This window comes from Cupressus sempervirens, chromosome 10, assembly GCF_028749045.1.
Source record: "Cupressus sempervirens isolate cs-2001-9-10 chromosome 10, ASM2874904v1, whole genome shotgun sequence".
Classification (NCBI taxonomy): domain Eukaryota; kingdom Viridiplantae; phylum Streptophyta; class Pinopsida; order Cupressales; family Cupressaceae; genus Cupressus; species Cupressus sempervirens.
Genome location: NC_143127.1, coordinates 864206103 through 864223191, shown reverse-complemented (window position 1 = coordinate 864223191; position 17089 = coordinate 864206103).

Below are 17089 nucleotides of genomic sequence, written 5' to 3'. Positions count from 1 at the left end.
AAATTCTTCCTTAATTACCACTTTTTCCTTTAATTTAAATTGAATATTAAAGTTTTATTAATAATCCTGAAAATATGGACATATATGTATTGTTTGATATTTACATTTCCTAATTAGAGTATGACTAAAGTTGAATTTCCTTGAAGCTTCGATGATTCCCATATCCTCTCTTGATCACCGTTCACACTCTTGTTCTGAAGTTTCTTCATTATTTATTTTGTGCATCACTTCTATTTTATGGAGTTGACTTTTCTTGTCACACTTATGTCTAGTTGGGCCCCTGCATCTGAAACATATGCCTTTCTTCAATGTATCCTCTTTTTTCTTTTAGGCTTCCTTACTCGGGCATTGGTGTCCTTTGCTCCATTTCGCTTTGTAGAAATAACATTCTTTCCCTTTCTGGTCTTTGCACAAGTCTTCATTTCTATGCTCTGTCTTTGCTGAGAAATTCTTAGATCTTTCTTTTGACGAATTAGATTTCACTTTTCTAGCCTTCTAAATAACTTCTTCCACTGTTTGAGGTTCTAATGGGTTAACTATATTTTTGATAGAATCCTTTAGGCATTCAACAAATAAGTATGTAAGCCTCTTTTGAGATAAATCTGGTACCATAACTGCAAGTTTTTGGAACTCATTAGAGAATTCTTCCACCATTCCATATTGCTTTAAATGGGTCATTCTTTGAAGTACCATTCAGGTTCAACTTGGTTGAATCGTTTGATTAGTTTTTGGGAGAATTCTTAATATGAGTTTATGTTTAGATGTCCTAAGGAGAGAAGCCCATTGTGCCAACATTCATGTGTCATTCCTTCTAAGTGGAGTATAGAAAATTGGAGTGCATCTTCCTCTGTCATTGGGCTAAGAGTAAAATATGTGTTTAATTTTTGGAGCCATGCATGAGTTGTTATTTTTCCTAATCCCTCAAAATTTGGAAGCATTATCTTGTTCACCTTATGTTTAAGCTCTTTGTTTTTTCATCTTTTGGTTCTTTTAGGGCCTCATGTTTTTTCCCTTGACAATATTCTACAAATGTTATGAGTTCCCTAATTTCGGGTTCAAGGTTTGCATAGGCTCTAGCATTCTCCATTGTGTTATTGATAGGTTGGTTTATTCCCCCGTCTTCCCTTTGAGTTTCTTCTCTAGGTAAGAAGGGAGGTCTTGGAATTCTAGATGATGATAATTCATTAATATTTGGTTCATTTGAACTCATATATTTCCCATGGGAAGAGTTATTCCTTAGGTTATTAATGGAGTTCCCCATGTTCTGTAATGCTTGAAGGAGGGCTTGATTTGACTTTTCCATTTGATTCAATATAATTTGGTTGGTCTGGTGGGTTTGCTCCATATATGTTCTCACTTCATTTTCTAAGTTGTTCATTGTAGTTTTATTTGTCCTTCTCTCATAAGTTTCCATAAGCCTTCACTCACAGGATGGTAGGATTATGCTTTGGTACCACTGCAATGTCCCCTCTTGTGGCAGTAAAGTATTCTAGGCTGTAATCTTCACTTCACCCTCTATGATGCCAATCAATTGTAATAAAAGAAATTATTAGAAGTTGACTTCTTGATATTATAGGATATGATGTCGGGCATTATTTGGTGTAGGAGTATTGCATGCTTATGAATTGGTTGATAAGAATGTGAAGATGTATTAGTTATAGTTGACAATATTATGTGAAAGTTATATTTCTTTGAGCTATGGTGGTAGATATTTATTTTAGATGAACAAGGGCTAAGATCATTTATATAAAAAGTTGTGTATGTAACTTGGGTAGTATTGTTTAGACACAATATATATTATTTTAAATGTTTTCCTTCAAGAGTGAACATTGTGTTTGAGTTATATTCTTTTGTTTATGTTGCACATAGACGTCTCTTATTGCACTATATACTGGTACCAATAACGTTAATGATTATGCTATGTAATATGCTATGACAATAGATATTGATTGAAGTTAGTAATTCTTCCTACCACGCAATCTAACTCTTCACTCCCAGTGAGGATGGTCATAATTCCTTCTATGCCTGATCTGGGTGACGTTACTCTCGTATCTTGTCACAACTGGCACCTTTCAATATGCCCGTCCACATTAATGGTGTTTGAATTGTTTGTTGTATCTTCCCCACTGGATGTTTTAGGGTCTGATGCCTTCTCTCTCTACATTGGTGATAGTGTAACTATAGATGGCTACCTTTGTTTGTTGATGAGTTAGATTGTCTGGTCGTATCTTCCTTTTTAGACTTGCCTTTCTTCTCCCCTTTATATGCATATCTTTCCTAGTATGGGACATGACTCCCCCTCTCTTCCAATGGTCGTAACTTTTTAAATACTCCATTCTTGAAGAGACATGCCTTTTGAGTATTTCCTTAATTGATATTAGTTACTTTGCTAATACTCATATGTAATAGATTTCAATGGCCATAGTTTCTTTGTAAGGAAATATTCCTTGCAGTGTTGAAAGCTTTAGTCAAACACGATACACATGGCTTTAAATCTTCTTGGTATTGCAGACCATGTAGTTGTGGTACTTGTGATTTCGTGATGATAATTATCAAGTGTTTAATGTATGAGAGATATCAATTCTCGGTCAAGCTTCATATTTGTGTCCTTTAATCACTTGAATTGTTACCAATTTAAATGTTCATCTTTAGTGATATATTTAATACATCCTTGCCAAGGTTCGAAACATGAAGTTTTGATATTTTCTAATGATAGCTGACCCTCGAGTGTCGAGGTAAAATACATCATCTCTACTACCGTTCATTTGGTATATACGTGATAGATGTTATATAATATCATGTCACATCATATGGTAGTTATAGAAATATTTAAATAGTTCCTTTCTTAGGAGAGATAAATGTTTAATATAATATAATATTAATAATAGATTTTATTGTATTGATTTAACAACATATGATATTATATAATTATGTAGCAATATTATTATTTATTTATTTGGAAATTATATTCATTTATTAAGATTTAAATATTATTATAGTAATAATTTATAATTTAAATGTCATATAGATCATTGTCATTGTTTTTATTAATTTGACCTCTAAGATTGGGGATATCACATTTTCTTTAATATTTTCAAGTATATACAAGTGCACGTCAATAGATTTATACTTGAAAGAGATAATCTAAAAGTGCTTCTTAATCATTAGAGTATAATATCTTTTATATATTTTGGAGTTTACTTACCTCTCTTTCTAGTAGACCTTATCCCTCTCCTTAGGCATGTTAAGATGGTCATGGTCATAATGCAAATAAGCATTATTTTCATGTTTCTTAGTCTCCTCAACATAGATTCCATCAACATAGTGCACGCATTGGTTGGTTCTAACATTCCAATTTCTTCTTGATATGCTTTCTTATCTTATTCAAGTTATTTTCTTTTGCTAATTATGTTTCTTCTTTAAGTTGTGAGAAAATTCAATAAGAAGGCGCTCGTACATGTTAAGCACTTATTAGATAGGTATTTAAGTCCTTCCTTATGGTTGGGTTGAGCACAATGACCAATATCTACTCCTACAACTCATACTAGATCCATAGGTTTGGATAGGTAACAACTCTAGATTTTGTTCCTTTTAGTTAGATGTGTTGTTTAAGGCATTGTCTTGCATACACTTTTGTGATTATGTAAAATATTTTTTTGTAAACGTGAAGTAATATATTAAACACTAATTTTTTTTAAAAGATAACAAATGTTTACTTTAGTTCTATATCCCAAAATATATTACATGTTCTACCTTTCCTCTTAAGCATAATACTCATCCTATTTTATCCTTGAGAATAGTCAATAATGAAATCCTTGTCTTGAAGAATAAACCAATATGACTACCTTAAAAGTAAAAATAATAAGTCTTTCATCTAAGTCTTCTAATTTAAGTTCAATTAAGAATCATCAAGAAATCAAAAATATATAAGTGCATTCAAGGAGCAAGGTATTCAAGCATACAACTTTGTTATAACAATCATGGTTAACTACATTATGTTCTACATGATGAAGGTATGCACTAACATGTTGTTAGGATTCATTCTATTGACATCAAGCTTTATGTGAGATTCCATGCCAAGGGTTTCTTACTTAAGGTAATATTCACCAATTTAACATTTCCATTATCTTTTAACCATTGTCCTTCCTAGAACATGCACTATCTTTCATTGTCATAGTTATTGTCAAGGTGGGAACACAAACATGATATTTGACTTAGACAAGCCCTTCTATAGCATAACCCTTCTTCCAAAATTTTCATGTGCACAAGTTCAAATCTTATAGAAAAAGTGGTACACAAGTGAAACAAAATATATTATGGACAATTCCTTTTTAACCAATGCACCAACTAGAAAAGGGATGTTTCAAAAAACACCAAAAAGTGCATATCAAACACAATATAGCTTCCTCTACTACTGTAGATAACACAATAAAGAGCTTTATAGAACAACAATCCTCACTTGTTGGACATAAAGGGAAAATTATTGTTAGGATAAGGTATAAGATTAACCTTGCAATCCTATGTGTTTCAAGTGTCTCCAAGTTCCTTAAAGAGTGTTCACAAGGACATGAGAGGAAAGCTATTCAATATTTGTATCATATGAAATATCAATGAATAGATCTTTAAAAGGTTAGCATGTGTAGATGACAGAGATAAGAAAAAATAAACAAAGATACCTCCTAAAAATTCATTTTTGCAAAGATTTAGCACTCATGTTGAAATTATTTAAAATATATTATGTTATTATCATGTGCATTGTTGTCCGTTATCCTAGACATGGGTTTTCATTAGTGGCTTCTTACCTTTTATTTTGAGATACCACAATGGGTTTCCTTCTCATAATTTTGTATTAATTTATTTTGAGAAAACTAGCTCGATGGAAAGTAACTTAATAATTAAATCAAAATGATTTAATTAAAAAGGAAATACTTTATTACTCAAACAACCCCTCTTAAGATAAACTTAGGGAGTAGCTAAAAACCTAGAAATTACTACTGAAAGAAGAATTGGGTCTCGAAAACAAGGTCTGATGAGGTAGCCAATCACAACCAATCTCTGTAAAGAGGAGAAATAAAGAATGAAAGAATTTCCATCATAGGTAAATGATCCATCTCACCAAAATGCAAAGGTATCTATCCACTGCAATCGCCTAGTACATAGGATCAAATACTAAATACATAGCTCACTCCATCAAACCAAGAAGGAAATAGATCTTATGAAACCCTCAAATAATGCTAAGAGGTAAGACATGAACACTAAAATTGAATGCAATATCTCTTTTAGAAAGAAGAACCAAAAACATTAAGAGTGCAAACTAAGTACAAACACCTATAATGACACATGTCATCGACACATCATGAGGATAGTGTTGTTGAAGGAACGCTCACTTGATAAAGGAAAGGAAAGGAAAGGAAGTTTTATAGTCCACGACACTATGCCATAGTTTTTGGGTTTACATATGGTGACAGTGATATGGGACTACCTCGTACTCTTTTTCGAGAGGCGCTTGGCGCTACAAACGAGGCATACATACCCTACCCCCCAGTGGGATTTGAACTTGTGACCTCTCTTTCAAGAGTACAAGTTCTCCACCACTAGGCCAACTCAGGCTGTATATGGACAACATGAAGGAAGATGGAAAATATGGACAACATGAAACCCCCCAAGGCACTTTATAATGTAGCGTGAGTACAATAAAACACAACAATGTGCAAGATCATGAAATGCAATAGAGTGACACTTTATCTCACTGTGTTTGTATAAAATACTACAAAAGAATGTCAAAAAAGATTACAAGAGACATACAATTGGTACAACAGATAGTGCAACCCATAACAAAATCATCTGAAGCAACAAAATTGATCCGCATACCTAAAACAACCAAGATATCCACCAAAATGTAAAAATAAAAAAAACCAAAAAATGTACCTAGAGTATAATCTAGAAAAATAACTAGCACCACTTGAAAGAGTACAAAAATAAATTTCCAATGATATAAATAATTCCCAAATCAAAGATTAGATGCTTAAGATATGTCTCGTAAATTGCAAAATAGAGCCCATGACTTTGACTGCATAAAAAAAAAAAACCAAAAAACATCAAAAGTCCAAATAACCTACACCATCATGAAGGTCTTGGAAAGAGATTTTTGAGGATATAAGATTTTTCAAAAAATACCTCCACATGGGAAAGATATGACCAAAATATCATCAATGGATTTTTATGACAAAAAATTCAAATAGATGATAGTTTGAAGACTGTCAAATTTTGACTAGCATCTCGACTTGCGCATATGTCAGTGTACCTGCCTACATCATTACCTTTACTACCTCATCAATACTTTTGTTGATGCATGCGTACCTTTTCTAAAATAAAGTGCTTTTCACTTTTGCATCCACTTTTATAAAAGCATGCATTTAAGTAATTTTCTTTTTTTTTCAAAAAAGGTTAAACCAACGCAATTTTTTTCAAAAAAATTGATAGGGTGTTTTTTTTTTTTTTTTTTTAAATATAAAAATTTTTTAAATTAAAAAATATTGCAGCTCCTCGGGATACATGTGTTGATCTCAAAGCCTTGTTTCCTATTAGTGTCCAACACTTAGTAATTCTCTAGGTAACATTGGTCAGTCATCACTGCGACCGAGCCATCCCATGAATGTTGAGCTACATGGACTTGTTTATATTTCTATACATGCTGAGCAAGTGAAATTGCTAAGCACCCCAATAGAGACCAAGCTACTATACATGCCGAGTAAAACATATGGAGACTGAGCAGTGTAAAGTCAACTTATGCCGAGCGAGTCAGTATATGTCAAGCCTATAGAAGCCGAGCGACATCATGAATGTTGGTTATGATCAAGCGTTAGAATATTCAATTGCTGAGTAAACTAGTTTTGACATATGTATTTGTAATGACACAAACACTAATGTAAATCATTATGGCTGACTTTTATGTGACATTTATGGATTGTAGAGATAGCTACGAATACAATTACAAATTTATCAAAAGGCATTAATCCCTAGGAAGATAGATTAACCAATTATAAAATAAGAAGGGTTAAACGACAAAAGAATGAATTTTGGATCGTTGATTATGATCTAGAACCTTTCATGATTATCTATTTAAGAAGCCCAATCTAATCCTAAATCATTATGGATGTGAGGGAGTGTGAAGGTATGTGAAGGAAGATCATGAATGAGCAAAAAGGCTAAGGACAAAGAAAGGAAGGCTAAGTTTTCTAAAGAGATCAGATAGAGAAACCTAGTAGTGAAGGGCATAACAGAGAAAATCAGATAAGGAGATTAGATTTAGAAATTGAAGAGAGGATATTTGTAATAAGCTTCTTAGAGAAAACTAAAGGATCGGGTACTAAGACATTCTAACCAGTTAATCAGGGCAAATCTCTTAATAGAGTGGTTTTAATAGACCTTATTAAATCTCCTAACAACATGCTTACTTTATTGTAAGTTTAAATCCTTTAATCAAGGTAGACTTAATAGTCTTGTAATGCTTGTAACTGAGAAGACCCCTCATAGGGTAGATCATCAAAAGTGATCAAATTGTAGCCTTTGTTGTTGCAACAGTAAAGATTTGTGGGTGTCATCCCCACCCCACCTTTACCTTTACCTTGAAGGGTTTTTGGGTTACCAAATTTTTTGTGTTATGAGTTTATATTTTCATGTTGATGGATGTTATGCTTAGATAGATTTCATTTTAGTTTTACAGTTTATGAGTATATGATATCTGATATAAGATATGAGATGGATTAGGAGTGAATGTAGTTAATCTATTATTTTGGTCAAGAAGTGAATTTTTTTATAGATCTTGATTCTCCCCCCCTCCCCCCTCCCCCCTTCTTAGTATCTTGATTCCCAAAGACTTCCAACAACATGCCTAGGTCATATGGCCTAGGGACAAAAAAATTGTCTCAGAAGTCAAAGTTGTCCAAACTTGACAATTTTAAAATGGAAATAGGGGTTTTTGGGTGCTACAAATCCAATAGTGAGGTCCATTTGGGCTTAAAGTGCACCCCAAAAAAGTGACCCCTCAAATTTTATAAAAATAACAAATTTGAAAACTAAGGCCAAACCTCTCATGGAGAGAATAAAGGCATGAAAGTTTGAAAATTTTATACCATGTTGAAGTTGATGAAAGCTCAACCCCTCAGCTCCCAAGAATCATTACATGCAAACACCTGTCATAGAAGGAGATAAGCAAAATCTATGGAGGCTAGAATTCACAAATCTATAGAGGAGACATTCTTGATGAGCAAAAATTGAATTGCTATTAATAAAAAAGAGAATGAATTTGCAAAGAGATATCAATCCTTATAAAAGGAAATCAAAACCATAAAAGGTAACTAATCTAGGTTGCATGATAATAATTAATAAAAGAATTAATTATTATACGTCTAAAGTTTAGCTTAAGAAAAGTAGTGATAATAAGTGACTTAATAACTAGATCAAAATGATTAATTAATAAGGAAATAATTTATTACTCTAACAAATAACAACTATGACCACCTAATGTAGAACTCTCCTACACCATGTGCATAATTGTGCAAGCTCCTAGCTGACTTAATGATCACGACGCAACAATAATTTTTTATTTTTTATTTTCATAAGGTTGGTATCAAATTATTAATTAATTTTTAATTATGGTTGTATTTTTTAATGGATAATGGGCCGAAGCCTAGATTAATTATTATTATTTGTTAAGATCAATTATAATTATGTGTTAAACTCGAGTAGATTCAAACCCAAGACCCCCCGATGAGAGTCTCACAAGTTACCATTGTGTTATAGGCTGTTGCCTGATTATAATTGTATATTTTGTTAAAGTTGGCATACAATTATTCTTCAAACTTTTATTTTCTATATGCCATGCTTAATTTGCGTAACTTTAATTTGTTTTTATTTTAAGGATATTGTTACAAAAAATGTTAGGGTTAGAAGTAGAGTTATGGAAATGATTACAATTAGACACGAGTAAAGCATAATTAGTGAATACTTAATTACACCAATAATGAGTTATATAAACCCAATAATCTTTATCTATAGTAGTCTCATTTTTTTATGGAGAATATTTGCTGCCAATTTAGTTAAACTCAAGAATGTATACTTTAAATGATTAATTATTTATTTATACAAATGCAATTATTTTAATCCAAAATAAGATATATTTTTCAAGACCCAAAGAGCCACATGAGTGTCATTCAAGAGAACTATAAAACAATTTCATGGAGCCTATATGTGAACCCTTGCCTTAAGACATGACACAACAAGGTTAAAATCAACAATATTGTGCACTATTTCAATTTTTCTACCTCATAATATTGAATTGAGGTAGGAAGAATGCGATAGGGAACAAATGGTTCAATTTTGTTATTTTTGAAATGAATTGAAATCTATTTCTTCAAAATTTCATTGAAATATTTAAACTTTTTTTTTGACAAAACCTACCCAAAGTAGTTGTAGTTAGATTCAACTAAGATTTAACTTCTCTTAATTTGTGATTTGTTCCTCATAAGGTCAATGGAGTCATCTATAACTCTTCACTCAAAAAGCTACCATAATCTCCTTCAACTCAATCATATTTCTTAAAAGTAGAAGAAAAAAAACATCACTACAATGCCATATGAAAAATGACGAATCTAGTTTCCATCACAACAATAGCAAGGAAGAAAAACTCAACTCCCATCGTTGATGCTATTTTGTAGGTTGTGATATCTTACAAGTGTTGTTTTCTATGCAGAGTAGCTTCTTCCATTTCATACTAACTTATGCGACCATAGAAGAGAGATGGTCTTTTTGCTTTATGATTTCACTTTGGTAGTATTTAATCTATTCAAATGCATTGTGATAATTAGATTTATTTTAACACATTCTCCTACAATTAAAATTATCAATTCATAGAGAATTTATATTTGATTATAGACTTCATCTCTTAAATCATCTTCTTTGTGATGACTATCTATTTGGACTTATCTTTTAAAGATGAAAATATATTATGTTTTAAAAAAACTATTAGTAATTCTAAAAACTATTGAGAATATATAGAAAAACACAAATATAATCACAGAGTCATCAAATTAATGTGTTTTCAATTTTTTAATCTAATAAAAAATTAATAATCATTAATTTTTTATTTAAAAAATAATTAAACTCAACACATTCACAATACCTATAACTTATACCATTTCATCTATAATGTCTTTGACAAAAGTAATAATCATTAATTAAACCATTTTACTAAATGTCTTTTGACAAAAGTAATAATCAGTAATTAACCCATTTCACTAAATGTCTTTCGACAAAAGTGATAATCATTAGAAGAAAAGTCAAGGAGCCACTTAGGCTAACTTCATGCATCTAGATCTAGTGAATCAAAACTTGAATTATACCAATTTTTTCGGTGTACCTTTAAAGGTGACTCAAGAGCCTATAACTAAGTTTTCAACATTTGGGCATTTACGGATCTCTCTATAGAGGCCGTGGAGTGCAAAGTGATACAAAAATGTAATTTCCCCTGATATCCATTATGTTCACCTCCTAATAGTCTCACCCAAAAACACAAAAAAAATCAGTACTTGTGATTAAATGTTCCAATAGTGGTATACAAATTGATGAATCATGAACCAAAAAACTTTAAAAGATCTACTATAACTACATATATGATGAACTATTACTTAAATATATATGACAAAACTCTATAAGATTATTCAACACATGATTAGTGGGTCTCCTTCCCTAGTAGCTCTTATCAATTGTATAATGAAAGTAACCAAACGAGAGTAGTTTTGAAACATTTCCAGGGGCTATAATGTTTTGTTCCACTAGTTTTAATCACTATCCGGATTTCTGGAGGAAAAATACACGACAAAATCTAAACACATTGAACAAAGAAGCGGCTGGATTAAGGCAGGGGAGCCCATGGTTTTCATCTCTGCTCCTCTCCTCCCCTATAAATCACCCAAATGCCATCATCCCATCAATATAACAACAAAGCTTGAAACATTTTTCTTGTTCAGGGCATGGAAGCAGCGATGGGAGATGGAGCTAATGGCCGCCAGAGAAATGATACGCCAGGGGTGCACGCCGAACCCCTTCCAATCTTACCAGAGAAGTGGGTTTCCTGGAATGATTTTGTCGTCGGAGGATCTCAGATCTGTAATAAATTTGGGAAAACCCTTGCTCAAAAGTTGAGAGAGCCGAGGAATGTTTTCCAGGCGGCCATTGATGAGGGATTCTTCTCTGCTTAAGTTACAGAAAAATATGCAAATGTTTCCAACGCCTGTAAATATTAATAATCGTGTTTGTGTGAGGTTTAGGGTATAGTAGGGTTAGGATGTGAGCACTTGTTGTAAATATGAATCTGGCCTTTTAAATTCTTTTTGAAATGAATTCAAGATTGTATTTTGTTAAATGGAAACAGATATCTGTGTCTACATTGCCAGAATTGAGGAGATGATGAAATTGAAATCGAGCAGGGTCTGATTGCTGTTTGTCGAGTAACTGACCAAAGTAATCTATGTTTTGCTTAAAAGAAAATAAATATGACAGATATAATGAAGATCAGGTTCCTAAATCACGCAAATGGTACAGAGTTGATGATATTGTGAAATCCAACCAAAAAATAATCGGTGAACCTTACATGTTGAAATTGCAATTTATTGTTGTGTCTGATTGCAATAGCGAATTGTTGGATATGAGCATTGATCATACTGAATTTAACATATATGGGATGACAAATCCGGATAGAAGTGACTACTATTTAACTCAGTACCACAGTGGTGAGGTGAATTATGATTGGAATGAGAGGAAAATTTTATAGCCAATTATCGAATATAGTAAGGTGAATTATGATTGGAATGAGAGGAAAATTTTAAGCCAATTAGCAATTATAGTACTGATTATTTTTTGGATTTAATATTGTTTTATTGGTAACCGGAAACAATATATTTACAGTGGTAAAATCTTGACAATATGTCAAGGAAATATCCACTCGGCAAGTATTGGTATTCTTATTGGTTAGAAGAAACAAATTAAGAAAGATATAACATCTTCAAGATAAGAGAAAAAACTTCTCAACATAGAATAAAACTTGATTTATTCCTCAAAAAACTTGAAGTTTCCTTTTGAAGATAAAAAACTTTTTTTTTCCTAAAATAGATAGAAAGATTGTGAAATAGAAAGAAATATTGTTTTCACAATCTTGTTTTTTCCACTGTTCTTCAATTGTTGTCATTATCTAACAATTTCCCCCTTGACAACAATTTACCTAATACTTGCCCAAGCCCATGTATCCCCCCCTTTAGCAAACCAAGAGAAGCCACACTCCACTTTAGCTTCTCTACCAACATTGGTATAGTAAACATATCTACACAATTTTTAGGTGTATGGACCTTTTCAAAAGATACTCCACTTTCTTCAGTAACTCCTGTTACAAAGTGGTACTTAATCTCAATATGCTTTGTTTTACTGTGATAAGCTGAATTTTTAGCCATATGGATAGTACTTTGACTATCACATAATATAATCACATTACCCTGCACTTTTCCAAACTCACCCAAAAAACCCTTCAACCAAATTGCCTCTTTGCATGCATGTGAGATAGCCATATATTCTGCCTTAGTTGTAAATTGAGCAACCGTCGCTTGGAGTTTTGATGTAGATCTCCTTTTGTCCAAATCACTTGCAAAATTAGAATCAACATATCCACATGCTGAATTGTTATAACCGTTATAGGTGATGCAATAATTATTTGTGCCTCTAAGATACTGAAGCACCCATTTCACTGTTGCCCAATTCTCTTTACCTGGATTTTCCATGTATCTCCTGACAACACCCACTACATGTGAAATATACAATCTTGTACATACCATCGCATACATTAAACTTCCTATTGCATTTTCATAGGGTACACGAGACATATAATCCTTTTCTTCCTTAGTACTAGGACATAAACTTGAAGAAAGCTTAAAATGGGAAGCTAAAGGGATATTAACATGTTTCACATTTTGCATACTGAATCTGATGAGAATCTTCTCCACATATTTCTATTGTGATAACTGAAACTTACCATGTTCCCCGTCTCTATGTATTTCTATACCCAAAATTTGTTTTGTTGCTCCTAGATCCTTCATATCAAATGTCCTAGCCAACTGAGCCTTCAACTTATTAATTTCAGCCATGCTTTTACTTGCTACAAGCATATCATCAACATATAATACCAAGATAATGAATAATCCATTTTAAAAACTTTTAAAGTAAACACAGCGGTCATACTCACTTCTTACAAAGTTTGGGCTCACCATGAAGGAATCAAACCTCTTGTACCATTGCTTGGGTGACTGTTTGGCCATACAATGATTTCTTGAATTTGCAAACATATTTTCTATTGTGATTTTGAACAAACTCTTTTAGTTGTTCCATGTGTGTGTGTGTGTGTGTGTGTGTGTGTGTGTGTGTCCTCATCCAAATCTCCATGTAGAAATGTTGTTTTAACATCTAGTTTCTTTGACTCAAGATTAAGTAATGAAATTAATGTTAATACAATCTAAATAGAAACAAGCTTAATAACTAGTGAAAAAACTTCATAAAAATCAATACCTTCTTCTTGAGAATATCCTTTTGCTACCAGCCTTGCCTTGTACCTTTCAATTTTATCATCAACGCCCTTCTTCAATTTGTAGACCCACTTGCAGCCAACAACCTTTCTACCCTTTGGAACTTCTATCAAGTCCCATGTTTTATTCTTCTCTAAGGTATCCATTTCTTCTTTCATTGCTCTTTTCCATTTAGCATTACTCATTGCTTCCTGATAACAACTTGGTTCAACATCATTAGGAATTAAAGCAATTGATGAAACAAAATTATCATACCTTTTAGGAGGATTCTTAACTCGTGTAGATCTTCTAAGAGATGGTTGTGGTATTTCCATAGTTTCCTGTATATTTTCTAAATATGCACCTTCTTCAGAGAGATCTTCTTGCTCTTTTTCTTCTGTAGAAGGATGAGTTTTCAACTGAACTTGTTGATATTGTGATACTTCTTCCTGTCCCAAATTATTTTCTACAAAATCTTATTTTTTTAGAGAGGATTCATCAAATACTACATCAATGCTAATGATGATTTCCTGGGTAGTAGGATCCCACAATCTATATCCCTTAACTCTATCACCATAGCCAACAAAGAAGTATTTCTTGGATTTGGGGTCTAACTTAGAATGCTGATTTTTAGAAACAAGAGCATAAGCATCACAACCAAATATTTTTAGATTTGAAAAAATCACATTAATGACCTACCCATACCTCTTTAGGAATCTTGCAATTTATTGGTATTGATGGTGACCAATTTAATAGATAACATGTTGTATTAACTACTTCTGCCCACAATTCTTGCTACAATTTGGCATTATTGAGCCACTAGTAAATTTAGACCTAATTTTCAATGAGGATTCATCGCAATTTCGACACCACTATGTTGATAAAATGACGAACACTGTCGTCGATCCTTTTTTGTCGATTTTATGACATCCTAAATATTTGTCAAAATTACAACATTATTATGGTAGATATATCAACGGTACTATGGTTGGGATATCCGCCTCAACCCACAAGCATTGTGTACTACACTTTCCACCTATGCGACCAATGGTTGTCGAAATTGCAATGAAAACCCCATCGAAATGCTCTGCATTTGTGTGTCAAAATTGCAACGAACACTGGTCGAATATCGTGTCACATGTATAACATCCTCTTCGAAATTCTATGCTCCTTTGCATCGAAATTGCGATGACTAATGGTCGAAATTAATGTCACACGTATAGCATCCTCTTCAAAATGCTATGCTCCTTAGATACATTGAGTCTAGAATCTAGACTTGCATGGGTGATTGCAAGTTAATTTCTTAATGATATTACCCATGGACTATCTATCATGTACATTTCTTGAGTGTTGACATTCATGGATTTTTGTGTCGAACAATTCTATCAAGCAAGGTATTATATGAGTCTAGAGAAGCTTGATGAACATTGGCCCTGCTCCAGAGCTCATTGATGACACTGCTTCCCCCAATGAAATTTCCCCTTTTTGAATGGTATCCCATGTGTATTTAACAAATTTTCTTTAGCGAGGGGAGATCTGATGTTTCGACATGCCAAGAATGTTGCTAGGCAAGGATAGAGAGTTCAAAGTGGTATGCCCCCTTGTAGCACAGAAAGTTATTGATTTGAGGAAATTTCAAAAGACAAATTTCAAAGAACTTCCTTGAATGCAACACGACACCTAGGTTGAACATGATAGCAACACAACAATCTCTATTACATGTTCAAATATATCTAGCAACTGTTTCTCCTCTTAATTTCTGTGTTGCTACAATAAATAAATAAAAAATCAAACATGAATTGATAAAGGGCTTGTAAAGAAAACATATGCTATACATACAATATTGTTGCAAATTTGAGAAACGCTCCATTGATAGCTCTTACATTATGCATTCTATCAAAGAAAGATGGGATCTAGTGGATGTGCGTTAAGGATTGAATAAGATTGCATAGAACTGATATTTGCTATCCAAATTGCTAATATGTTGGAACAATTTATGTATGCCAAATATTCTACAAAGTGGGACCTTAATTTTGGATTCACAAAGTGTGGGTCAAAGGAAGAGGATATGTGGAAGAGTGCTTTAAAGACATATTAGGCAATAATGAGTGACTGGTACATTGTTCAAATTGTGCAATGCACCAAGCATTTTAAGCATCTTATGAAAGAAGTATCAAGACAATTAATTGACCTGTATATCATTTATTTATATGACATATCTACGGTGAGTACACTCTATGAAGTGAATTTTTCTCGTTTTCAGAAGGTATTTGAAAAAGGGAGCAAAAATTGTTGTTCACTGATAAGAAGTGCTAGTATGCCAAAACTGTTTTTGTTGTACATTGGTCATGTGTTGGGTGATGAGGAGAAAAAGGGTAGATCCTTCAAAGGTTGAGGCCATTGTTAATTACCAAAATTCACAATCATGAGCGGGACTTGAAGCTTTCTAGGCGCAACAAAATACCTCAACAAGTTTGTGAAGAACTCTTATTCTTTCACCATTGAATGAAGTCATCGGTAAAGGAAGAAAGTTTCCATTGTTACCTAAAGACCCATCTCCAAAATTTGAGACATGTCTCTTTTACTGAAGACGTCTTTGAAAATTTCCTGAAGTATAGGGCTCTTTTGGCCACCCTCTCCTATCATCTCCAAAGTCTCCTGACCAAAAATTGACATCTCCCACCAAAAAACTCAGGGAAAAACACGTTAAGGTGAAAAAGTAAGACAAATAAAAAATATAGGCTTGCATAAGATTTCATTCTAATATTTTAGATGGTACAATAATCCATGCTAAGTTATAATGCTCAGATCTACTAAAGTGTATACATTTTGAGATGGACAAAAATAGTTGTATGACTAGTTTCCTATCATTGTGGTGTTCTAAAGAGAATTTTCCTTTACTATTTAGTGTTCTTGTATGGTTGATTTGGTATTCCTTCTTTCCATGTTCTATGTTACAATATTTTCTAGAAATTATTAAATATATTTTTAAAAATGGCATCATCAAGTATGTCTGTCTCCTATTGTGTCTCCTATCTATGAAAATTAGCCATATTGGTATCCATATTAGTCTCTGGTGTCTCTAAGTTCCCTCATCTGCTAGTAATTATGAAAGTTTCACTAGGGCAATAAACATTAACAAGCTTTAGAGGAGTTGAAGAGGAAAATAAGTACAAAACCCATCCTAGCTTTACCCTACTTGCAAGTAACAGTTGATGTAGAGACAAATGCTAATTGATTATGCTACAGATGTAGTTCTTTTGTAAGGAGGATGACCAATTTGTGATCACTTGGAAATGTTCAGAAGGGGTTCATTTTGAATTATAACACCTACAATATGGAACTTATGCATTGGGTTAGCAAAGAAGTGGAAATATACTTCATGTGAAAGGAGATGGTAGTACGCATATAATGGTAGGCACAAACAAAATCACTTTTACAATAGTTGAGATATTACAAATGTATGGAAATTATGTGATAGT